Here is a 26,791-nt window from a genome sequence, read left to right on the forward strand (position 1 = left end):
AAAAAGCAGTTTTGTATAAAACAAATGAATAAAAATGAAGCCAAAAAGCACAGATCAGGATGGCCACTATCACCATAACTGTCCCATAACAGCCGAGTGGACTGGATGCCCCTGGACAAATAAAGATGCACTTGTCCATTACTGGCAGAACCAGTCGGATATTAATGGGTTCAACTCTACAGTTTAATCCCAAGGAAATCTGCTCTGTAATCAATAATCGGTTCCAGACTGGAGCAGTGTTATATAGAGGAAGATTATAAAGATTATAGGTGTCATATACCACTTCCCCAGGCTCATTCTGACCTATTTCAGCAGCTATTTGGTTGCTAGGATGTTGTTTACCTTAGCAACCAGGTAAACATGATAAACTGGAATATGAATAGGAGAGGGAACTGTATAGAAAGATAAGAAATAAAAAGTAATAATAAAATTGTCGCCTCACAGAGCAATGGTTTTTTGCAGCCAGGGTCAGCGACCCCTATTTGAAAGCTCTAAGAGGTAGAAGAATAGCAAGGCAAATAAATAATGAACGCCAACTGCAAAGTTGCCAGGAATAGGACATTCTATAACAAACTAAATGATAACTTAAGGGCGAACCACCACTAAAAAAAAAATTAAATCAGCTTGACAAAAAATTCATGTTACTTCCACAGAGATTTGAGCGCAAAAAAAAAAAGTTAGATCCCAAAACTGATGAGATCCATTCAAACTAGTGATGTGTGGGCGGCCTGAAGCCTGTGGGTCGGGCTGACCTCCACAACTTGTCCTCAGGCAGGTTCCAGCTGAACTAGTAAATACAGCACTGCCGGCAAGCAAGATGTAAACCCTGCACCCACATTTACACAAGTCAGGGTATCCCACGCTGCTGGTAGAAGCACATAGTAAAGGGGATAATTTTCCTGCAAGTCACACAATGTGATCGTACCTGCTGCTGTGTGTGAAATGCCCAACTACAGGGCTACAGCTGCACAGGTCTTCCCGTAGATCCAATATCAACTGTGTCAAATGAATCTCCCACTAGCAGGGCATTGCTGACCACTGTATAAATAAAATAAAGGAAAATACCCGCACAGACTCCGTCGCTCTTGTGCGTAACCAGTGAAGGAACCAGGATAGAGTGCAGGCCAATCCAAAGCGGAGGTCAAACTCTGCAGCACCAACAAAAGAAAAAAAGGACACACTCCTCCAGAATTAAAAGCATCCATTTGGTATCACAGCAGCCACCCATGTTTTTAATAAACAAAGCCTGGCACATTTTACAAATAAAAACCCCTAATGAGCCAATGGTTAAGGGTTGTATACCAGAAACAAAGGACTGATTTTAATTTTGGAGAAGTGCGGCCCATTTTCTCAATTCAATACCCGACAAGGTGATCTTAACCTGGACAATAGATTTATGCCCAAATATGAATATAGCTAAGGGAATCTGAGATCTGCACCCAATCGCCCAACAACAAAAGACTTTTCACATTTCTGAAGACCAGCTCTGCCATTACCTTACTCCAGTTTAACATCTCAAAAAGATCATCACCAATCAAAGTTCTATATGTTCTCATTATATCACCAATCAAAATTCTATATAGTATCATTAAACCTTAACAAAAATAGTTACTTGAGCCTAAGCAACATGAATCCTCTAGGGCAGGGTTGTCCAATTCATGGCCAGTTGCTGAAGCAAGAGCCCCTTTTTCCATAGCCAGCCAAGTATTAGTCACACAGAGGTTGCTCAGTTCTACTCTATATCAGAAAGCATAATCACTTTGTTTTTGTTTGAGGTCAGACACACACACAGAGGGTTGGGACACACTTGTGGTTCTAAATTCCTCCTTCAGTCTGTTTTTCTTTCTTTAACAAGCCGTCACAGTTGCCCAGTAAGTAAATATTCTCATAAAGAACTTCTAAGTGTTTGCAAATAGGCAGTCTGCTTGTGAGCTCATTTGGGCATTTTATGGCAGGTCACATTGTGTGTATATAGAGTGACCCAGGCACTTACAAATTCCCTCATGTGGTTCTTATACTCCCCTAGGAACCCTGGGGCCCCACTCCTGAACCAGAAGAGAAAATACTAGAACTGAACATAACAGCACTAAAAATAAAATTTTCTATCCTTTACAATAATGGGGCATGTAGCAGAATTCATAGGCTCAGAATTGGTCATTCCTCCACCTACAAACCATCTTTAACAAAGTATAAAAGTGATATTATAAGCTAAATAGCAGCATCTCTAGTGTTCTGTGAATAGAGACTGTCCATACACTTCATAGGCCAGAAATATACCATTCAAAATTGTGTTGTATTGGCTGCTGCATTTCTACCAATCAGTGGTTGTAATGGTGTTTGGCCATGTTGGCTGCATGGCAGAGAATCCTTATGGGCCTTTATTACAAGCATGAGAGCTTGGGTGAAGGTGGTGATCAGCTACCTTCAGATTATTGAGACTGGAACTCACCCAGCATAAGAGGGGAGTCTAGATGAGACTTCTGGAAACTGCATGGAGAGGCTCTAGAGACAGAGTGTCTTGGGGAGAATAAAGGGAACATGGAGGTGGTTAAAGATTAAAGCTGGCCATAGACGTACATATTTACCATCATATCGGACGTTCGGTGCCATCACCAGACCTGCCAGTAACCATTCAGATCAAATAAAGTAGAAAAGATCAGACAATGTTCTGCCCCTGACAGCAATCGTACGAAAGTTTTGTCCAACAAAAGCTGGTGACAGTCTCCCACTGAGATCGGCAATACATGCAGAGATATTATCTGTAGCACTCAGGACACTCCACACACAGCCCGAAAGTCGTACGAAACGGATATTCGTACGATCAAAACTTTGCATCTATGGCCAGCTTAGGGCCAACATACCTTACACCCAGAGTTAGAGGCAATATAAGGAAATGGATTATGAAAGTTTCAAGAATACAAAGGAGAGGGTCGGGTTGGCTCACATTGTTTTGCACCACTAATGTACCTTCAAATAATGAGCTGAGTTAATACTAAGTGTGTCATGAAATGCCATTCTTTGCCTTTTTCATAAACATATTTTCATTGTTTTATATGGTGACATCTTTATAGTGCCTTTACCAGCATAATAATGGTATGGAAATGTCTCTCAAGAACAAGGAAAAGTAAGTATTTGAAAAATGAATTGGGAGTGTGCTCAATGTTTAAATGGACTGAGGATGTTGGATATTCTAATCAAGGTGCCGAATGTGAAAGGGACAAAATAGCAAAATTTAATTCATTGCGGGGAAAAATACCTTGGAGGAAGCATTAAATGGGTCCTTGCAGCTCAAACCTTTTAGTCCCCCCCCAAGAGGTCTATACCAGTCACATTCTCTTTGGCCACAGGGTGCCACCACAGAGACACTCCAGGATCCTTGGTTTCAAGACTCAGTGGACACATGAAACAAGTGTCAGGGTGCAAGTGTCAGGCTAACATGTGTAATTGCTCACTGCAGCAGTGACAGACAGGCAGTCCTTCACCCCAACATGGCAATAGTACCATAAGCTTACATAATAAGTACATATCAAAAATAGAAAAGGTCTCAAAAGTAGTTAGTGGGCACCAGGGTGATACCCAGGGGTAAGTGATCTGGGTGGGTGAGCGAAGGGGCAAGGGGATATAAAAGAGCTTCAGTATTATGCTGTAACCAAATTACAGGTGTAATTGAGGAAGCCAGCCTGGGGTAGTAAGGACTGCATATATGTAGAGATGGAGATATGAAAACAGCACATGTATGAGAAACATGGAGCAGACTTTGCTTTGGCATCACATGGCACACCCTAATACAATCTAGCCCAGTGCTCATTTCATTAGAGAAGGTATGTGTGAAGGGTATGGCGTTACCTGTGTGAAGGGTATGGCGTTACCTGTGTGAAGGGTATGGCGTTACCTGTGTGAAGGGTATGGCGTTACCTGTGCGACGGGGTCGCCCGCCGCGCCATCGGCGGGGTCGCCCGCCGCGCCATCGGCGGGGTCGCCCGCCGCGCCATCGGCGGGGACGCCTGCCGCATGGTCCGTGAGCCGGCGCCACCTTGGATTCTAAGGCGCGCGCGGCGTGCCTCTTAAAGGCACAGGCACGCTGGCGCATTTGCGCCAGCACGTTTTTGGCGCACGTTTGGCGCGAAATTTGAATCTATTTAAGGGCCATTCTGTGTTCAGCCCCTTGCCTGTGATAGAACTTTGTCACCTTCGGCCCAAAAAGACTTTGCTAACAGCCGTGCCCCTTCGCCAGCCAGAACATCTCGCCTTGCACCCCTCGTTAAGTCCAGGTGGCACCCAAGTAAGCGGAGGGCTCCTCCCGAAGCCCAACGGTAGTCACACTACTGGTGAAGCCGAGCCGAGACCAGGGTGCTTGGCATTTGTTCTGGTATCGGCCGTGACAGTATGATAAAGATTGATTTCAAATTCAAGAGTTTAAAAAGTGTCTAGATAAAGTTTGATCCTTCTGCAAGGGAAGTACCACACTCATTGCCTCTCTGTAAATAATAAAAAGTACACACATTGGGTCCAAGAAGGAATTTAGCTGAGCTTTAAAGCTGCAGGCTACATTCTGTTGTGCTGCGGGCTACATTCTGTTGTGCTACTGAACTGCTAACACCGCTCTGGAGGTTTCTGCACAAAGTGGCGCTTTACAGAAAGGGTCTTTGATTGCTCTGCCAGAGGAACGTTCTGATGTGACACAGACCTGCAAACCATCAGTGGCGGCACACCGGAGTATTGAGTCATGCAGATAGTGAGCTGTGAATAAATATTCAGAACGACTCTGCGAATCAACCGATTTCATATGCAGAACAGAAATCTGGCATCAAAGCCTTGTCTGAACGGATTCTGGCTCCAATCACCGGCCATGTGTAGCAACCATCCAGCCAACCTGCACTTTCCTTTTTTATAAAACATGTGATACAGCCAATTTGTTCCAATTTGGACACTTTCTTAGAAATTAGAAAATCAGAGCAGGCTCAGATCCTGAATCACCTCAGCAGACAGCTCCATTACTTCATAGAAACAGGAGCCCGTCTGAATCTGATATCATGCTAAAATAAGTACTGAAACAAACTGCTAATTTCATTATTCCATTTAATGTTTTAATACAGCAGTGATCCCCAACCAGTGGCTCATGTGCAACACGTTGCTCACCAACCCCTTGGATGTTGCTCCCAGTGGCTTCAACTGTATCCTATCAAATAGAACCTTCCTGTAGCAGCTAGTCCACATAGGGGCTACCAAATGGCCAATCACAGCCCTTATTTTGTACCACCCTGGAATATGTTTGTGTTGCTTCCAAACTATTTTTACATCTGAATGTTGCTCAAAATTAAAAAAACAAAAAAACATGGGGACCCTCGTTCTAAAGGGATACAACTGGTTAGAGATTGGTCCAGCCCAGAACATTTCACTGCTCTGATTGGTTGGTCTGTAACTTTGATGCTCTTATCAGTTAGAGGTTTGTGCTATCCAAGTTAACTTCAAAGTTGGCCACACTCTTACAAATCATTGGGTGCAACCCTTTTAAATATGGTAGCGTTTCCCTGCATAATAAGAATAGTTCAAGTGTTAATATCATTATATCAAACACAAGCTCTTGTTTTATAATCTGAATTACAAATTCATCTTGGGAAATGGGTGACATTTTTGTGATCACAGAGGTCTGTCAACATTTATTTTAGACTTAGGTTGAGTCACAATCCAAGAAACCAGATACTGGCTGAGACCACCAACTATGGAAGATAAAAGCACACAACTGTGTATTGGTGTTCTTGCCAAAATCAACTGCATTTATCAGTCCACATGGGCAGCACACAGGACCGTGGAGCTCTGCTGCCTTATTGTATAGCTGCAATGCAGTTGTACTGAAAGGGATATTGAAGGGAAGATTGTGTGGAATGTTTTGGGACAGGTGCTCTCTATGGTTGAGGCAGTCTCAGGGAAAATTTGGGTCATGACATTCTGAAACCATAAGACTTAATTTTCTAGGATCATCCCACCACGTAGTCACCAGAAAGTTGAATTTACCCAAAAGTGGGTTAGGTATTTGAGTGCGTGGGGACTCTCTATGAATAACCATTTTATATGGGATTGTGGTGCATGCTTGGGTTAATTACCATATTGGCCATTAATTTATCCAGGTCATTATTTACTATATCTAGTAGAATTAAGTAAAAGGCAACTAGACATTTAGAGTCTTTCTTGAAAACATTTCACCACTCATCCGAGTGGCTTCTTTAGTTCAACTGAAGTGATAGGGAATATACCAGCATTTAAATCCTAGAGGGTAGTAAAGTTACAGACATCCAATCATAACGGTTCCATTGAACTTCAGTAAGGCGTTGGATCAACGAGAGGAGCACAGCAGCTGAAACAACAGTTATCCCATATGTGTCTGGAACATCAGAAAAACTTAGGAGAATCTTTAAGAAAGATCACATTTATGTATATTTCAAACCCAGCAACACCATAAGACAGAAGTTGGTGCACCCTAAAGACCCAACATCAAAGCACATATAGAGCAAAGTATCTTCGTTGTCCAGTGTAGTAAAGAGTGCTCCGATCTCGACATTGGGGAGACAAAACAACTGCTTTGTAAGAGAATGGCCCAACATAGAAGGGTTACCTCCTCAGGACTAGACTCAGCAGTCTCTCAAGGAAAAGGGAAACTCCTTTGAGGACATCAATTTGCACATTTTGGATAGAAAGGACCAATGGAATGAAAGGTGTGAAAGAGGCCATTTATGTCAACGTGGAAAATCCATCCCTGAACAAAGGTGGGTGTCTGTGATTGTTTGTTACATTGAAAGATTAACACCTAACTCAATGAGAATCATGGTACCATTGTGACTGGATCCCACTTTCACTCATCTGTGAGTTTAGCCAACACCTTACTAAAGTTCAATGGAACCATTGTGATTGCATAAATCATCAGACTTCTCATCTATCATAAGGTTTGTGGATTTACTTTTCTTTTTCACAGTTATTTTTTATTAATAAATTCGTTCCCACCCCTTTTTTTTTTCTTTATACATTTAGGACCTTAGCCATTTGACTACCTCTGATGTCCCTTCATTCTTATGGATCTAATTGTCTACTTTGGGTATCCGTTTCTGGATGTGGATACCACTTGAAACTAATGACGCCATACCTACATATAAAATAATAACGTATTACATTGCACCTTTTGTCTATTGTGCAGAATAATGAGATTTATACAGTAAAAATATATATATATGTGTATATATATATATATCTATATATATATATATATATATATATATATATATATCTATATATATATATATATATCTATATATATATATATATATATATATATATATATATATATATATATATATATATATAGTAGAGATGCAGGACCTGACTTCCCTCACCCACATACGGGGAAGAGGTTCAAAATCCGGAGTAGACTCGGGTGTTGCTCAACTTACATCGTGTACCTCATAACGTGCCCTTGTGGCCTGTATTATATTGGTAAAACCACCATGACTCTGAAGGAGCGCATAGCCAACCACCGTTCATCTATTAGCAAAGCACTCAAAGAAGGCAAGGCTCTTCAACCGGTGGCTAGACATTTTCTAGCCGAGGGACACACTTTGCCCACTTTCAGATGTATGGCCATTGACTACCAACCACCCTTGCCCAGGGGGGGCAACCGGGACCAAGCATTATTGAGGAAGGAATCCAGATGGATTTACACATTGGATACTGTGGCCCCACGTGGCCTTAATGAACTATTGCCACTTGGATGTTTTATCTAGAACATCCGATGCATTGGACTTTGTCATGTCCCTTTTACGTTTGCAACATTTCCCTTTTTGTTATTATCCATCTGTTGTCTTTTCCCTCCTTATATTGTAGTAACCTTTTCCACCTAATCTAGCTGGATACATGGCACAGCTAAGTGTTGCAACTTTGTTGCTTTTAATCCCAGTCAGATCCATGACTCGCTTTTTGGGCTTAGGTACAGACCTATGGGAGTATCGGGCGAAGGAGCGGAAGGTTTGGCTCCTTACACATGAGCGACACAAGGTTTTCAGTACGTGGGCACACAGGAAGGTGGTGCGGCTGCTTTAGCAGAATAAAGTTCCGGTGCCAGGATGTAGGTGGGGAGTGATGCGCAGACCTGAGAGTATTCGCACTCATTTGAGTGTGTTACTGTCATGCTGCTACACACCCGAGTACCTGCTATGCAAATTCCGGCCTGCGGTTGCCAGGGAATGACTGTTGTCACTACCTGTGGGTGTTCCCTTCGGGCCGAACACTCCGCTCCGCCCCACTGTCTCCTGATTGGCCACAAGGGGCCCCCACCTCCACTGATCACTGCCTGGGCGTCTGGACACGCCCCCTAGCTCTGTGTACATTCATTTACGCTTATACTACTCCCTACTCTCTGTTTCTGCCTTATACCCAGCGAGGAGGTCTGTACTGTTGTTTTAAACCACCATGTTTTACACCAGTTAGTTTTTCACTAAGCTCAGCATGTTTCATGTTACATACGGTTGCCTAGCAACCAGACTTGGCGCCATTATGCTGTTTTAAACCCTGCACTGTGCACTGTGTTCTGTATTTCCCTGAAGAAAGTTCCTGTGTGGAACTGAAACGTCGGATTGAATAAACCTGCTCACTTTCTTGACATTATATCCTTGTCTTCAAATCCTTGGAGTACTGTCCCACCCTGCACCTGTATATATATATATATATATATATATATATATATATATATATGCACCGATGGATACCCTTATATTTGGGATGGGCTACTGGATATCTCCTGATAATTTATCCCTATGGTGCAATTCAGGATAAGAAAAATTATACGTGAGCATAGACTCGCTCAGTTATACATAGACATTGTATGCACAAACTGAAATGCAATTGCGCTCCATCCAGGACGAAACTTCTGGTTGTTGAAACACATATGCGTTCCAAATCGTGGGGGATTTCTTCTGCCTGTAAACACATGTTGGCAGGAAGTGACGTCAGACGCCCAAGCTCCTGACATGACCGACACATCAGTGCAGATTTATGAAGGTATAAAACCTCAACAGACATTACAATCTTTCTGCCTTTTTTTGTTTTTTTTTATAATTTTGCCCCTGATGAAGACCTCAAGGTTCAAAACGCGTAGGGCCTACACTTATGGGGCCTTTATGTTTTTTGTAATATTTATTTGTTGTAATAAATGTATTTTTCATCTTTGGACCATTGTGATTGGATGTCTATGACTTTACTACCCTCAAGGGTTTAAATGCCGGGGAATTCCCTACAACTTCAGAGGAAATGAAGAAGCCACTCATATGAGTGGTGAAACATTTTCAAGAAAAACACTAGATACTGTACGCTATATTGGAATATTCAAGTTAAACCAAGGTCCAACCTGTACCCTTTGCCATGGAAGCAAGAAAACTGACCATCCACTTTGTAGCAAAGTACTAGGAACACACTGGACCAAGTTGAAGAAACTAAGTTCCCCTAAGCAGAGGGTAGGAGATATTTGAAAATATATATTGGGAACCTACAGCATTTATATTTTCCCAGCATGCCCAGAAGAAGCAGCAGTATGCTATATAGATTGCAGTAGAGAAAGGACATTGAGACACTTTGTTGACCACCTGTAAAACTACATAATACTAATTTGGTTTGGGGGTGCAGCTTTGCTTGTTGGGTCCCCTAAATCAATGAGTGTCACTGTCCTGCAGCACAGCATGTGTGGGTGTGTGAATGAGAAGGGTTATGGAAGTGTAAAATCCTTACTATACACATATACAGGCCAGTTCCCATGAGACACTACAGAGATTTTCAGTGTTTATATTCTAAATTAATGGTTATCTTGCCTCCCTGAAGCACAGGATTAAACCTAGTGTTTAAAGTACAGATGGAACACCACATTTATTTGACTCTTTCAGCCTTTTTAAACATTTGGCCCATTGTCTGCATTTCCGACAGTTTTAAAGCCCTGCCTGAACTATTTGAAGCTTTATCCGGCAGGTCCTGGGAGACGCTGTGTATATTTATATTGTGTTTAAATAAACTGTGATTCTTTAGGCTCCTGGCCTGGTTCCTGAAAATGGGAAAGGGAAGTGTGAGAAGGTATCCCAGGGCATTGTTGTGTCTCTAGTCCTACACTCACTCCAAGTCATTATGCGCAGTGATGAGAAAAAAATTGTTAGGCTTAAAAACGACCATTGACAATGCATTTCGCTAATTTATCTGCAGACAGATTCACTCATCACTAATTATCAGATAAAACAGCAAAAAAAAGGCAATACTAATTCCACGTCAGTCCCAATCCAACACAACTTCTCTTTCCCAGGGGAGCTCACCATCTAAGGTCCCTATCGCCTACAGATAACACCCTAGGATATAGAGGGAGGAACCAATAAAAATGCCTTTCAAAATGGATCAATTCTAAATGCAAGTTCCCTATGCTAACCAATGAACCACTGCCAAGTCTCTTTCTCTACACCAAAAATAGGGGATGTTCTGTAAGTGAGTTCAATCCAGGGCTGACCAATTAAGAGAGGAATATGGATATTTTAATCCCATCTCCTGCCTTTAGTTCTGGGTCTACAAGGCAAGTATGGGGAAGAGAAGCTATAACTTGATCCCAAATATAAAGTCAATGCTTTGAATCAGAGGTTTGGCAGTGGGTCAGTCCCATAGACCTGGACACAGTTTGCTACTTGGTTGCCCGGGTCAGTGACGTCAATCAATAAGAAAGCATATTTGTCTCTCATTAACCCTTTCGCCTTTCCATCCCCCCCAGTCTGTCATTTTGCAAAAAAAATTTAAAATAAAAATAAAAGCCAATTAGCAAATGGTCTAATTCCCATTAATGTTGGTTGTAAAAGTTTACTTCTTTAACTATAAATCACTAGCTGATTTAAAATACAGGCACTGAATCCGTTATCCAGAAAGCTCTGAATTATGAAAGGCCGTCTCCCATAGACCCCAAAATCAAATAATCCCAATTTCAACAAACTATTTCCTTTTTCTGTGTAATAATAAAACAGTCGCTTGTACTTGATCCCAACTAAGATATAATTAATCCTTATTGGAAGCAAAACCAGCCTATTGGGTTTATTTCATGTTTATATGATTTTCTAGTAGACTTAAGGTATGAAGATCCAAATTACAGAAAGATCTGTTATCTGGAAGACCCCCCGTTTAGAATTGAGCTCAAAACCAAAGTGTTGTGTTCCCGATAGTAATTAATGCTAACTACACAGTCCGCTCATTCTATAATCAACTGTTACGTCTCACATGTGTGGAATTTATGGTTTTCTAAATGTGGAAATCCTGTTTTAAACAAATGCAGAAATAGCAAGTCACTGACCTTAACCCGAGAGCAATTAATGAAAAAAATAGGAATTGCCTGGTACGGGTATGTGATCCGTTAACCAGAAAGCTCTGAATTACGGAAAGGCCGTCTCCATTAGACTTTATTATAATCAAATAAACCAAATTGTTTAAAATGATTTCCTTTTTCAGTGTAATAATAAAACAGTCGCTTGTACTTGATCCCAACTAAGATATAATTAATCCTTATTGGAGGCAAAACCAGCCTATTGGGTTTATTTCATGTTTATATGATTTTCTAGTAGACTTAAGGTAAGAAGATCCAAATTACAGAGAGATTCGTTATTCAGAAAACCCCAGGTCCAGAGTGTTCTGGATAACAGGTCCCATACCGTTATTTTATATTTCTAGTTTGACTTTAAATCTCAGCCAGTCCATATAACAGGCTGACGAGTGGATGTTACCGACAGGCGACTTCTTGCTCCCGGCAATGAAACACAGGGAGATCCAGATAAATATTAGAGCCAGGGGCTGGGAGCAAAGCATCTGTAGGGAAGAGCTCAGCTCCATATTATCAATGCTTCAGCTAAATACAGGGGGGAAATAATATATTCTAATAAAAAAGTCATATTTAGGCTGAAAGCAAAGGAGAGCCTGGGACAGGCAAGAGATGTGAGAGCAGGGGCCCCTAAAGCCATAATAAAACTTTAAAGCACATGCTGGTTATAGGGGCCTGAGGGACGGGATTTAATAGCATTGGTTCTCACACGACTTTAGCTGAAGGTTTGGCCATTTGCAGAAATACTTTTGTTTTTTTTATTTTAGAAGTCGTTGCATTTTGCTCTTGCGGTGAAATTCCCACGCAGTCATGTGACTGTCTCTGCTGTACGTAGATTGCTATTTGCCATGCAATTGTGTTTATGAATCAGGTGCGTCGAGCATTTTCAGAGTGGGGGGGGTTACTTAATTTTTGGAGCAATTGTACAAAACTGCGTTTATATCCCATACACTGTGTAACTATAGAGAAAGCCGACCCCTGGGTCGCTGGTGGGCCTGGACCACGGGCCTGAGGGGGGGCGCAAGCAGCAGAGTGGAAAGAGAATGCACATCAGGCCCCTCCAATTTTATTTTTCGACCGCGAGCAACAAGGGAGGAGGGTGACATGGTCTTATTTGCCTATTGACACTATGGGAACAGCGGAGCTAGCGCAGGGTCCAGGGTGGCAGTTGCTCTAGGGTTCCCCACTGTCGACAGGTGAAGTTACCCACAATTCATCAGAAACAGCAGAATAGACACATTCACAGCCAAGTGGTAGTAGTGCGGGAGTGTGTTTGGGCCAAAGTCTCTTAATTTATTATATTTATTATAATTAATCACATCATTACGCACCCTCTATTGTGCCCATTTTATTGCACCCACAGTTAAGGCTGAATACATAAATGACCCCTATAAATTACAACCCCAATTTTTCATACTCCAACACTTCCACATCAAACCAAATCACAGCGAACTTAACCACCCACTTCCCCCAATCCTTTTCACATTGAATGTCAACAAAACTGAGTCAAGAAAGTTTAGATTACACAGCAGCAGCATGCAAAATACAGAAATAGCAGCAGTCCTGTCCTGCTTTATGGCAGCTGAGATTCTAGCTATCTGTATAACAGAACATTCTGTCCCAGTGGCTGCACAGATCCTATCTGATCCCCATTGTAAGCAGCAGTCCTGTCCTGCTTTATGGCAGCTGATATTCTAGCTATCTGTATAACAGAACATTCTGTCCCAGTGGCTGCACAGATCCTATCTGATCCCCATTGTAAGCAGCAGTCCTGTCCTGCTTTATGGCAGCTGAGATTCTAGCTATCTGTATAACAGAACATTCTGTCCCAGTGGCTGCACAGATCCTATCTGATCCCCATTGTAAGCAGCAGTCCTGTCCTGCTTTATGGCAGCTGAGATTCTAGCTATCTGTATAACAGAACATTCTGTCCCACGTGTGTGACATAATGTGGAATCCCATAAACTGTTACACTGCAAATACACCATAATTTTGTATTACAGAGTATGGCTTGAATATTCTTCATTGATCAGTGCAAATTAATGCATTAACATTAAATGTTATTTTATTTTATTGTCCCTTCATCTGTTAAAAATGATCATTTAGGAACACATTTTCCTTGGCACACACACAGGGCTGCCCTTATGTTTCTAGTTGGCATTTCACAATTCTGAGCCTTTAGAGTTCCATGTGATGCCAGACCCAGATGTCGTTGCTGAGGATAATGGGACACAACTTTGGGTTCACATTATATATTACCTACCTCTCTTTTCTCCGACTTGGAAGAATTTACAAGTCACAGGTTCCAGGTCCCGGTACAGGATCCAGCTCTTGGCACATTACATCAAAGGGCAGATAACAGGAACTTTAGAGAGCGGCCGTCCCAAAGCGTCTGCATTTAATCAGCCATTTCCATATTTTTGATCATGATGAGATTTTTATTCCTGGGACTATGGAGAGAGAGAGAGACGTGTGAGCGAGAGCTTGGCTGGAGCTAAACTTGTCTGTGAGCTCCAGCTGGCCGGCTGCACCGGAGAGAAATGAATGGCTGAATGGTGCCTCTTTCTTCTCTACATGGGACTTATTTTTCTAAGTGTACTTAACATGTGTGGAATGCTAATGAGTGACAGATGAAACGTGCAGTTAAAGAGACACTGACATATGGGGGGGGCACCTGGGAGGAAGGAGCCTGGAGCAAAGCTAAACAATAATAAAAGGATGTAATGAGGGGGCACACCGAGCCGCTCTATCCCCCCCCCCCCCCGTTTATATAAAGCAATATCAGCCAGGAGCTGGGCAAGGAAACATCTGGGGGATGAGTTCATACACAAGGTTTTTGGCAGGTTACTGGAAAAGGGCCAAATGTTAATGTTGTTGAAGTCCTAAATCTTTCAGATTCCCTTTGAGCAAAGCTTGGGGAAATATTTATAAAGCTGTGTAAAGCAGGGCAGGTGCTGGGAGTTGGCGTCCGTGAGTCCTTAAGCATGAAATAAAGACGGGGAACACAAAGACCTGATCAGTTGATTTCTTTCAGTGGCTTTATTCTTTGACCCATAGAACTACATTGGACTTGCTCAACTCTGCCCTACTACCGGCACATGTAGTTTAATCCTTCGCGATGCAAACAAATCTGAGATACTTCTTGCAATATTCAGACTCTGGAAACTCAATATTCAGCTGAACCCAAATCGGCATATGGAAATAAAGTTAAGGATAGAAAAAGGTATTTGTGCTAATTTCAATCATTTTGGAGTCAATGCATTCCAAACCTGATGAGTAGCTCCTCCTATTACTAACCTATCGCTTGTTTTGAGTGTCGTCTTCATCTTTCGGGTGGGGGAACGGGGTTAGGGAGGTTGTGGGCTGTGGATATTTTGGTTTGGTGGAGGGGAATGGAAGTCAAATTGGACAGAGACAAGACTTTGAAACTGGCTATCCATTGGGTGTTGTTGGGATTGGTGAGGGTGTGGGGACAGGAGGTGGTCAATATGGGGTGGACTTTGATAGTTGGCCACCTCATAAGGTTGGAATGGGAAGGGAGTCTTCTGGTTGTGGGTATCTTAAGTGGAATTCTCTAAAGCTTATTTATCCTGCCATTAATTCTGTTAGATTAAGAATTGTATTGTTTTGTTTTATTGTAAGCATTTATTTTAATAAAAACCCCAATTATTAACCAATCCTTATATAGTGCCAACATATTCCACAGCACTTTACAGAGATGTCTCCATCATTCCCATCAATCCCTATCCAAGTGGAGTTCACACTCTAAGGACCCATCACATTCTCATTAGTTTCTGCCCCACTGGAGCTTTCAATCTCACACACACACACACACTAGTGTCAGTTTTATTAGTTGCCTGTGTGTTTTGGGGGGGTGTAGAACATATCTAGACACACAAAAGGAAGAGACAGTATATATTAAAATATTTTACCTTCATATATACTATATAATACAGAATTTATACAGTATATGTTTGGAACGAGTTAAACTCACCAAAAGTCACCAAAGTCAAAAGTCACCGAAGCTCTATTCATCCTGTAAGTCAATTGTTATACAGAATGGTCCATGTGTTTCCAAGCCGGCCAGTAGAACTATATATGGCACAGTTAAGGTCTTCAGTTGACCCAGTTTTCCATTGTGTCAGACAGAGCCATAGGATGATCAGCAGAACTGCTGTTTAGATAGGAGTACTAGATAATGACACGCACCACACAAGAACATGTAATTTTAAAAGATTTGCTTTAGGTTTAAAAGATGTTTAGCTTTCCTAAATTAGAGACTGTGAGCCAGGCCGAGGTGGAGGTTAACGCTCTGCAGATGCAGCCGTGGGTACTGAATAGGCTGCTGAATTCCAATGGTCTGACAAAAAGGCACCACGGAGAGTTCAGTTCTACAAAGTAGAGAAATTCAGAGTAAATTAAGATTCTGTTTCCACGTTTTCCCGAGAGGCTGGACTCCCCCAAAATAGCTTAATTGGTTTCAGATAGATGTCTGCTACATACCATAACGTGTCTGGGGACAAGTGTGTGGGGGGGAGCTTGAGAATTGGAAAAATTATGATTTCAACACAAATAGTTTCTGGAACGTTTCCCTTTGATTATCTTTAGTAACAGAGAAACATTGTTAGAACTGGAGACATGAAAAGACAGCAGGGTATTTCTTCATATCAAATTTTCCTCCCCTACACAGACTGTTGCAGAGTACTTATACTAATCCTACTAAGTCCATATCTCCCTACTTTCAGGGATAATTGGGTGACAGTGATTCTCAATCCATAAGAGACAATTTGCGCCATATGTTATTGTCCCCCAACAATGTACCCCATGTAGCAATGGTCATACAATAATCTATGGCGTATACAGCCAAACGTCAATTTTTCATACCTGATTTTAAGTCTTTCCCCATTTTACATTGTTCTTTTGAGATCCCACCATTAAATAACACACAATACATTTCTGTGATTTTCCAGGATTTTATACCATTTGTTCTAGTCCCCTGAAAAACATAACATGGGGGTTCTGCTCTACATCTTTTGTTTTCCCTATAAAAACATTCTTGAAAACAATGTTTGTTCCTGGTTAACTCTCAACAGAAAAAGGAACCTTCACTTGTAAGAAAAAGTATGACATGGCCTCCAAGCAACTGAGGCCAGTGAGCCTCCACCATTAATTCATTACCATGTGCCTATGAAGTTTACGTTTCAGATCTAAAAGTTTCTGATTGGAGCACGTTAGAAAGAAAGAACAAAAGTAAAGGAAAACATTTTCATTCGGAAATTCTCTCGTAGCAGCAGTAGCACAAAATAGTGTACGGAAGCCTTACATTATTTACGTGGGTTGGAGAAATAGAAAATTGTCCATCGAGATGAACCCTTGAGTATAATATGAAAGCAAGAGGTACAGTAGGTGTAGGTACAGTATATCAAGAGAAGGAAACTCCATGTAATGATGTGCCCACCACAAACTTCACTTATTCTTCTGCTCCCCTTCCAGTTTCTCATGCCTCTTGTGCATCTTTGGCTATATTCAGTGCGCCGTGTCTGACGTCATCGTGCTTTGCATTAAATTCAAATATTTATATGGGCCACAGCCAATTACTCACTGTCCAATGTAGGTCTATTTTCTGATAGTTCCTGGTCTTGATTCAAGTCCATTTGTACTTTCTGATTGGTAATGACCTGGTACTGTCCTTCAACTACGTTCCCTGTTCCTCCTGTTATGTTATGGTTTCCTTGTCTGCCCAGAACTCTTGCCGTGGTTCTCTTACTCTAAGGCATGGCAGCATCTGAGTAGTGGAGGACTCCTACCGAAGTGTGAGCCACAACCGGAACCTTGGCATTTGTTCGGGGTTTTAGGATACCATACATTACACTCCAACTCTTAAAATCTTACCTACTTGGGTTCAGGGAGTAGCTAACAAAATAGGAGGCTGGAAGAAGAATTTGTTAATTGGCCTAAGTGACCAGTGAAAGCCACATCCCCCTGTATACAAGCCCACTATTAATGAAACAGATTCAAGGTGATTATTTTGCATATCTGGTTTGTTCATGATCTGGCACCTTAAACATATCAGTTTCTGAGTAAGAAGCAGGCACATCACAGTAAGAGGTAGAATTGGAGGCCTTCTATGGAAAGCTTGAATTTGATCCCTGGTGATTATTCTTTCTGGGCACAGGTAACTAAGTTCAGATTGTGAGCTTTATAGACAAGGGAAGAATAATAAAAGAAAAGGGCAAATGATTAATACTGTGTATGGTTACTCCCAGGACAGCATGGGATATAGTACAGGGCAACATGGTTTGGTACCAGTGTCTTTTAACATGGTTTATTGGCTGGTATAATGAAGGAACATTTTGCCGAGATGCATTTTATATATGCATTTTATATATGTGTATACACACACACACACAGAGAATTGCACTGTAACAACAACAAGATCAGCAGTGTCATGAAGTGCCTTAGTAAGAATACTACAGGGAGTTATATTGTTCTTGCCCCTAGGCTGTACAACTCTTGCATTGCCCCTCTTGCGTCTCCTACAAAATGACAAGTTGAGAACAGCAGGACAATGGAGAACACATGTTCCTGTTTATTTTAAGTAACCAGACCTTTACTAAAACAATGCTAACAAAGAGGTTAGGGCTTTTCATGCTGGGAGTGACCTCATGGGGACAATCTCTAACTTAACATTTCTACTGGCCGACAGCTGCTATTTTCATTGCTGTTTGCCTGAAGATAATACAGAAATCTATAAAATGGCAATAACGTAGCTGAAGCTCAGTTGTCTAAAGGCTCCCAGCAGATCTATCTTGCACCCAGATGTTTGCCATAAAACTATCATTTAATGAGATTTCCAAATGTACATTTATTGTAAAGTAAAGCAGACTGGCTTAGCGAACACACTTTCACACCATTTGATGAATGAACATTGGATGTGGATACATACATACACAATTTTCAGACTACCTGGAACCTGGGGCATGGGAAAGTGACATCCAATATAGTCACGTTAATATTGGTGGTAGGTAGAACATCCGGTGGGTTTTACTAAGAAGAGCTGGGGAAGCAAAGCACGTTGATTGGCGGGCAGGTTTTGTATACAGATGGTAACAAGAAAAGCCTGGGAAAGTTGGTTATAAAAAGGGCATACATTAGAGACACCTGCACTGGATTCAGAACAAGGCCGGGGAGGAAGACCTTATAGCATTACTGGAGCAATGGCAGTCAGCGTCTTCAACTGCGCAGAGCAGGGACTCCCCAAGCCCACCATCGGGAGGAAGCCAACGTCGGCCCATGCGAAGAGACGTCGGTACCCAGGTTCAAGCAGCGGAGCACCACCACCAGCGCATCAGGTTTCCACGGCAACCAAGTCAGTGCTGCCGGCAGAGAGCAGCCAAGAGGAAATCGCCAGCACGGAGAGTACAGACTTCCAAAGAGAGGCAGGCACCGGAGCAGCAACCTGAAGCTGGCCATCCATGCCCCCCTTCCCCAAGCGCAGGGGTTTCTGAGACTGTGTTTATAGTTTTTATGCGACTGTACCCTTTTAGGCCTTCACCTTCCCCAGTTTACCAAGTATAAAATTGTCTGGGTGGGAATATGTGGACCTTCTTTCTTTACTGCCCGAGACTAAGGAATTTCTGGCGGAGATGGATAAGCAGGTGGGTAATTAAATAGAAGGCCTGTCGCCAGGACCTTCTCGAATTGGTTGCAATCGTTCTGCATTTATGCGAACATGCTATGTAGTAAGCAACCACATTTGGATCCTGGGCTATTTAAACATATAAATATGATCCTGGAAGCCTACAAGGCTTATGGGGGCATTGTTTGGTTTGTTTATGAGGACAAATTCAGGCAAAAGATGGCTATTCAGAGGTCCAGTCTTTGGGGCTCCAAGGACATGGACCTATGAATGGGCATGTTAATTCCCAGACTACAGGTTCAGGGTCCTCCACCAGGGGCAAAGGTCACAGTTAAGTACAAGACATGTTGGTCGTTTAATGAGGCGGTTTGTCGGTTTCAAGAGAATTGTGTTTAGGTACGAATGCGCACACTACAAGGGCGGGCAATCTGCCTTTCACTGAATTAAGTGCCATCAACGTGGAGGACAAAATGGCAAAATGCAGGATTACTGCTAATGTGCAAGTTTGTTGCAATCCACACATGTTTCGGGCATCACAGGCCCTCTATCAAGTGTCAATTTCACTAAATTAAGTGATTTGTGTCGGGACAGACCAAGCCAGCAGCTAAGGAACCCCCGGAAGAAAGAGGCTGGCACAAGCCTGGACCCACGAAGTAGTAAAGCCGGAGTCAGTTTGTATTCTTTATATCTCTTTTATATCTGGAACAGTCTATTTCCTTTGACAGATGAATGGCTAGTGTCAGAGGGTCGATATCTATTACCCCCCGCCCTCTATGACGCAATAACGCTAAAAGGTCCAAGGCAGGGTGGACTATAAGGGCAAATGGTCAACTGTGGACAATGGTCACTCATATAATTGATACCAGGCCAGAGAAATAAATGATCTCCACTCTGTTATTTAGATTCCAGAGTGTCAGCATGTCTCGTATGCCCTTTTGCAGAAGTGTTACTTAAATAGCTGATTTCGCCATCCTGTCTAAAATTAGTAGACATCAGCTCAGGCATTTGGGACCAGAAAACTCTTATGTTGCAAAACTGCACATTGTACAGGGATGTATAAATGTATATGTCAGTAAGTCTCCTCGCCAGACCATGTATGGTATTTCCGTGTACCCCATGTCACAATTACTGTAAATGCCTTCTGAAAGCTATATAACGCCTGGACCAAGAGGTGGGTCTTTGGTAAGTCCTTGGGTGACATTCTGTGTGTTACTCCAACAGGTTACCCAGACAAAACTGTTATGTTGTATTCTGTACTGAATAAATTACCTGAGTATTACTAAAGGTTTTCCTTTACTGATGATGGTAATACTAAAAATACCATCAATTACATGTTGTGGGTGACAGGATGTTGTTTGTAGGATCGTATTTGCTGAACAATCTTTTCGATATATAGTAGTAACTACAGTACTCCACCATGTAGGTTATCTAAAAAAAATTATGGATTGTTTGTTGAATTCACTGGTGTATTTTAAGTTGAGATGATTGAATGAACTGCTCTGAAGTGCCCAACCATATCAATAGAACATCATCGATGTATCTCCCATAGTATTGTATATAATTGCGAAAATCACAATTATGAAAAACTTATCGGCATCCTTTCATTGAATTAGGTGATTTGTGTCGGGACAGACCAAACCAGCATCTAAGGAAACCGGTAATAGAGCAAATAACGCCAGTGAAGTTAACCGCAGTGCTCCCGTTCTTAAGATTGTACCCAAAATCCCAGTCTTACCCAGTCTTACTCGAGAGGGGTTTTGAATCTGGGTTTTGGATTCCTTTTCCTGACCAGCCAGAGGGTCAACCTTTCCCAGATAACTTAAAATCTATCTGGGCCAATCTACAATTGATCACAGAAAAAATCAGAAAACAAGTGTCTTTAGGTAGGGTCATGGATCCCTTTGTTTAAGTCCCCTTTGCAGAATTTAGAGTTTCACCATTAGATCAGGTACCTAAGAAGAAGCCGGAAGCTTGTATCTTGATTCATCACTTGTCTTTTCCATTGGGAGACTCGGTCAATGGCGTTATCGGCCGTGAACTAACAACGGTATCCTATACATCGTTTGACAGCGCTGTATCAGTAGTACAGCAATGTGGTCAGGGTTGCATTGATGGCAAAAAGTAATGTAGAATCAGCATTCTGGTTGCTGACAATCACCCTTATTCTAGGGTTCCATTTCAATGGCTTGTTTTACTTTGACCGATGTCTCCCTATGGGATGTTCACTGTCTTGTTTTTACTTTGAGGCCTTTGCAAGTTTCCTGCATTGGGCAGTTGAATTACAGACATGTTGCAATACAGTGGTGTATTACCTGGAGATTTTTTATTTGTTGGCCCCGTGTGTTCCGAGATGTGTTACATCCTGTTACACAGATTTATGTAGTTAGCTGATCGGTACCCCCTTCATCTGCTGCCAAAACTGTGCAGCCTACAACAGTGATTCAATTCTTCGGAAATTGAAATCAACTCAGAAACGAGGGAGTTTAGATTGCCAGCTGTGAAACTTGGAAAATTGAAAAGCCTGATTTCGGCCACTATTGCTGCCAAAAAGGTGAAACTGAAACAAGTACATTGTTCAGTTGGTCATCTTAACTTTGCAACAAGAGTTATTCCCATTGGCGAGTTTTTAATAGGCATTTGGTATCTATTATGGCTGGTGTGTCAAATACAAGCTGGTATTTAAGAGTCCTGATGGAGTTGAAGGATGATTTAACAATTTGGGATCAGTTTCTAGCAGAGTTTAATGGCTGTACGTTTTGGCAAGGGGACTTTAGGGACAGTACAGATCTCAGTTGAACATGTTCTGTTCTGTTTTTCTTTCTTTGCCGCATTAAGAGTAAGCGAGGCAGTGATTAGCAACAAGAAGGTCCCAGGAGGTCTACAGAGTGGTGATGTTACAGTGGTTAGGCGTAAGATCAGGCTACTGATTAGGAAATCCAAAACGGATCAGTCAGGTAAAGGCTTGGTCATCTGGCTGGGTAAGAGCAATATTGTTCATACAGTATATGCCTGTTAGAGCTTTTTCCTGGTCCTTTACATGGTAGTGGGCACTAACGGGTTAACCCCCTCGTCACGTGAAGGACAGGAAATGAATAAAAATAAATTGCCTTCCCTGCCCCCATACCGGTCTCCTTTTTATTTCCTGTCCTCGTCAGGAAGACTCACCCCCGTACCGGCGGACTGGGCACCCCGCTGAAGCTGCAGGATCGGCGCACAAGCTATGAGCGTGCTAGCAGAATCCTGTTCCTGGGCTATGGCCATCGTTTGCCTGTAACACAAGAAGACAAAATCCCTATATGGTTGCTCTAAGGCACATTCGTAGTAAGATGTCTCTGCACCAGCTGTTTGGTTGGAGGAAGTAACGCAAAGTGACATCACGCGGGTACGTTTGAATTTCGCCTCGGCGTTCAGCTCTCCCTGCTATTCTGGCTGAATTCAGGAGCAGACGATTGGGCCTCTCATGGGACATTAGGCACTGCAGTAAGTACAGCCCAAGGAAGGGATGGGGAGTTCATTATGTATGCAGCGTTCTAACTTGCTGCCCTCCCCCACCCCTTATCCTTATCCTATGAGCTCTGGGAGACGGTAACATTCAAGTTCAAGGGGGTGAGTGGACAGTGATGAGCCCATATTTCTGGATATAGGAATTGTACTCATAAATGTGTATTATTACAGAAGTACCCCTGAACAGGCAAAGGGATGATGATGATGATGATGATTCCAGAAGAAGTCGTCTGGAAAGGAATGCTTTTCTTGTAACAATCCAGCTCTACACGCTAAGAAATTATGTCAAGAATGTTTGGATCTGGCCTCCGGTCAGATGTCTTCACTAGTATATTGAATGAAAGCTTCATTTGATAAGTCTATGGGGTCCATGGTGGATAGAGTCACTGAAAACGTCTTATCTAAGTTGAGTACGTCAAGAGAGATTTCGCAGCCGTCAACGTTAGCCAGCCAAGGAATTTCTCTATCAGATTCTCCTATCTCCAGCGATTCGGATTTCTTTTGGGAATAACAGATTGATAAAGAGGGGAATTTTAACCTGGAGCTGGTAGAACCACTGATCAGAGCTATGAGGGAGACCCTCAATTTGGAAACAGATACAGACCTGATGTTCAAATCCACTACTAAGAAGGCTTTGGTCTTCCCAATCAAAGGATACGGTTAAAGAGGAATAGTCAACTCCAGATAAAAAATTCTGTCAAAGAATCAAGAAGATCTACCCCTTTAAGAAAGAAGGAGTAAAGGATTTAGATTTAGCTCCCAAAGTAGATGTCTCTATCACAAGAGTAGCAAGGAAGACCACGTTACCGGTGGATGAAGGGGTCTCCTTAAGGGATGCAATAGAAAGGAGACAGGACGCTACTCTAAGAAAATCGTATCTGGCAGCTGGGGTAGCTTGTAAACCAGCTATTGCTATTACATCACTGGCCATGGTAAATAAACTGTGGATTCAGGAAGTGGAAGAAGGGTCAAGACCAGCAGAGAATATATTCTCAAGTCATTGGAAAAGATCAAAGCAACAAAGGATTTCATTGCAGAGGCATCAATGGATAATGTAATGTTGGCAGCTAAAGGCATGCATTTGGCTTAAACATTGGATGGGGGCATTCCCTGCCTTTGGAAAGAAAATTACTATTTGGCTCCAATTTGGATAATATAATATCTAAAGCATCAGCTGGCGAATCTTCTTTTCTACCCCAAGACAGAAAAGATAGAAGAGCATCTTTCAGACCGTCCTTTAAACACGACAAGTCCTATAGACATGGAACTACAGTCTGGAAAAAAAGATGTTAAAAGTGAGAAGCCCTTGTGAAGGTACATGAGCCCTGCAGCTTCAAGTAGGGGGAAGACTTCCAAGCTGCCTGGGCTCAAAATACTTTGGATGCGTGGGTTCTAAACATCTTGTCAAAAGGTTATTACGTACAGTTCAAAGAACCACCACCACCAAAACATTTTTGCTTTCAAGAACCCCAAAGACACCAGAAGCATTGATAGCATTAAAACTAATTGTAAACAAGTTACTAAAAAAAAAAAATGTCATTGCGGTGGTCCCCCCAGACCAACAGAGCAAGGGAGTATATTCTCCAATATTTCTGAGCTCAAACAATTTCTTCATGTAAGATCTTTTCGAATGGAGTCAGTGCAGTCAGTAAGGTGCCAAGATTGGCTGGTAAAAATAGATTTGATGGATGCTTATCTCCACATACTAGTAGCTGCTGCACATCAGAAGTTCCTCTGATTTTTTCTTCTAGGACAACATTTTCAATTTGTGGCCCTCCCTTTTGGCCTTTCAACTTCACCCAGGACATTTACAAAAGTCTTGGTGCCCATGTTGAGACACTTAAGACTCCTACCAAAAACATCCTGAAGGTTATAAGAGAACATGGGTGGATCATAAATCTTAGGGTTTATTTTAGACACCAATAAATTCTTAATACAGCTACCAGAGAAGAAGGCCGTAGAAATTTGGTTCTTGGTAAAGAGATTCTCCGGGTTCCCAGCATCATCAGCCCTACTTTGCCAGCAGTTAATAGGGAAGATAGTGGCGACAATGGAAGCAGTGAATTGCGTCGCTGGGACAGAAGGAACGAGGAATAGAGGTCTTTCAGAAAAGACTTTTGACACACTGCTTGCTGCCAGAAAGCTGTCCATTTCAAATAAATATTATAAGATCTGGGAGACATACCTGAACTGGTGTTTTGACAGACCAATTGATCAAGCTACATTGGAAGACATTGTTGAATTCTTTCAAAAAGGGCTAGAAAAGGATTAAGTTAATGTACGCTTAATGGACAAGTTTCTGTCTTGTCAGCTCTGTTTGGTTTATCTTGAACTCAAGATTCTTTAATTATCAGATTTTTCCAGGCTGTACAGAGGATTTATCCAAGAAAAAGATATAAGGTTCCGCCTTGGGATCTGGTATTGGTGCTTAAGGCCTTAACAAAGGCCTTGAACCTATGGCAACTTTCACTGCCCTGGAGAGAGCTTATAGTCCGTTCTGAAAATAAAAAGGAGGCCGGTATGGGAGGGGTGAAGGTAATTTATAGAAAAATCACAGTAAGTATGATAGGATTTTCCAATTCGTTCATACTGATGGTGCATCTTACCAAATAGCAATTTGCTAAGGTGCTGCACAGCTGCATGGAACATATTGGTTTGTCGTCCATGGATTACAAAACTCATTCATTTCACATAGGGGCTGCTACTCAGGCTGCTTTATTGGGTTTCAGTGATGTTTCTATTAAAAAGTTAGCTAGGTGGTCATCTAAGTGTTTTCAATTGTGTTAGGCCAGCCCTGGTTGATCAATAATCATCTCTTTTGCAGTGTCCCCACCCCTCATTTGGATGATCGGCTATTCATATCTGCCCCGGGCGAAGATGGATGCGAACTTTTGCCCTTACTTACGCAACTAGTTTAGGTTTTTATAAACGTGAATATGGTCTGGATGGGCCTGAAATAGCTGGATTTCATTTCGGTGATTCTGCAGATAAGGGCAAAGTGGGGTTTTCCAGCCGTGATTTTTGTACACTTGGGCGGTAACGATATAGGGCAGAACAATTGATTTGATCAGGGCCATGAGACTTGGCACAGGTTCACTACTGTTTTAGTATTGTCTGAGGTAATACCCAGGTTGACGTGGTTGCATGAAATTCATCTCCGGCCTCTTGAAAAAATGCCTCAAAAAAGTTAATTTTGCCAAAATTTGCAAAAAGTTTGAACATCATGGTTTATAGGCAATACGAATTGGAAAGTTGGGGTGATGGCCTATAATATCTAAAGGAAAAAACAGACAATTAACAGTGAGCATTTCTTATAATCAGCTCTGGGTGTATGGTCATCACAGAGGATACAACAGAAAGGAGAAGAGTCAAGCCAAAGTGACAGTGTACCAGATTTATTTAAGACACACATACTCAAAAAAAGTAAATCTCAGCAAATGAGATGCCCGTGGGTTGTTTCTCTTATATACATACCAAAGAGGCACCTACAGCGTTGGTGTCTCCCTGACAGGAAGAACAGAGAATGCTCTATACAGGAGCAAAATCAAGTAATGCTTAAATAGTGCTGCCAATTAAGGCAGGCAGAAAAAGTGCTTTGGCGTCCAGAGCCAACATAATCTGGCTTCAATAATTAGAGGAAGCCTTTAAGAGAGAAGACCAGGGGAAACTCTCTGACTTGCATCAGGATATCAAAATAATCAATGACTTTGTGTCTGAAGCATCCATGGAGTCCTTGAAGCTTGCTGGAAAATCCATGAGTTTCTCTTTTTTTCTTTTTGCAAGTTTTTGCAAGAAGAAGCCTATGGCTCAAGCACTGAAATGTTGATGCTCAATCTAAGCACAATCTGTGTTCCCTACCTATTGAAGGCAGTGATCTAAGGAATCAGAGCATGAGCCTCTCAAATACTCTGAGGTGGTAGAATTCCACCAGAAAGGAGTTAACCTTAAGTTAAGTAACTCTATGCTGACAGGGCAAATATCTGCTATTCCCCATGCCTCAGAGTTTCCATGGGCTCAACAGCCATTAATCAGAAGATTCTTCCAAGGTCTCAGAAGACTCAGACCCCAGTGTCACTCCCAGGCACTCTGGAATCTTAATTTAGTCCTTGAAGCTGATGGTCTGGGGGGGGGCGGAGAGGCCTGCAGGAATGTCCACATCCTTCCTTCCCACATCACTTTTTTAGACCTTCCAAGGTCTCAGAAGACTCAGACTCCAGTGTCACTCCCAGGCCCCCTGGAATATTAATTTAGTCCTGGTGGTCTAGGGGAAGGGGTGC

General features: G+C 42.1%; 1 protein-coding gene across 1 annotated transcript in view; it reads right to left on the bottom strand.

The window, feature by feature from the left end:
* LOC108718307 overlaps nucleotides 1-14,006 on the bottom strand; it is a 58,667-nt gene extending 44,661 nt beyond the window's left edge. The window contains exon 1 of the mRNA XM_018266046.2: nucleotides 13,635-14,006. The gene's annotated coding sequence lies outside the window, so the exon portion shown is untranslated. The remainder of the gene's footprint in view (nucleotides 1-13,634) is intronic.
* Between the last annotated feature and the right edge of the window lie 12,785 nt (nucleotides 14,007-26,791).

This window comes from Xenopus laevis, chromosome 5S (genome assembly GCF_017654675.1).
Source record: "Xenopus laevis strain J_2021 chromosome 5S, Xenopus_laevis_v10.1, whole genome shotgun sequence".
In the NCBI taxonomy this organism is placed as follows: Eukaryota; Metazoa; Chordata; class Amphibia; order Anura; family Pipidae; genus Xenopus; species Xenopus laevis.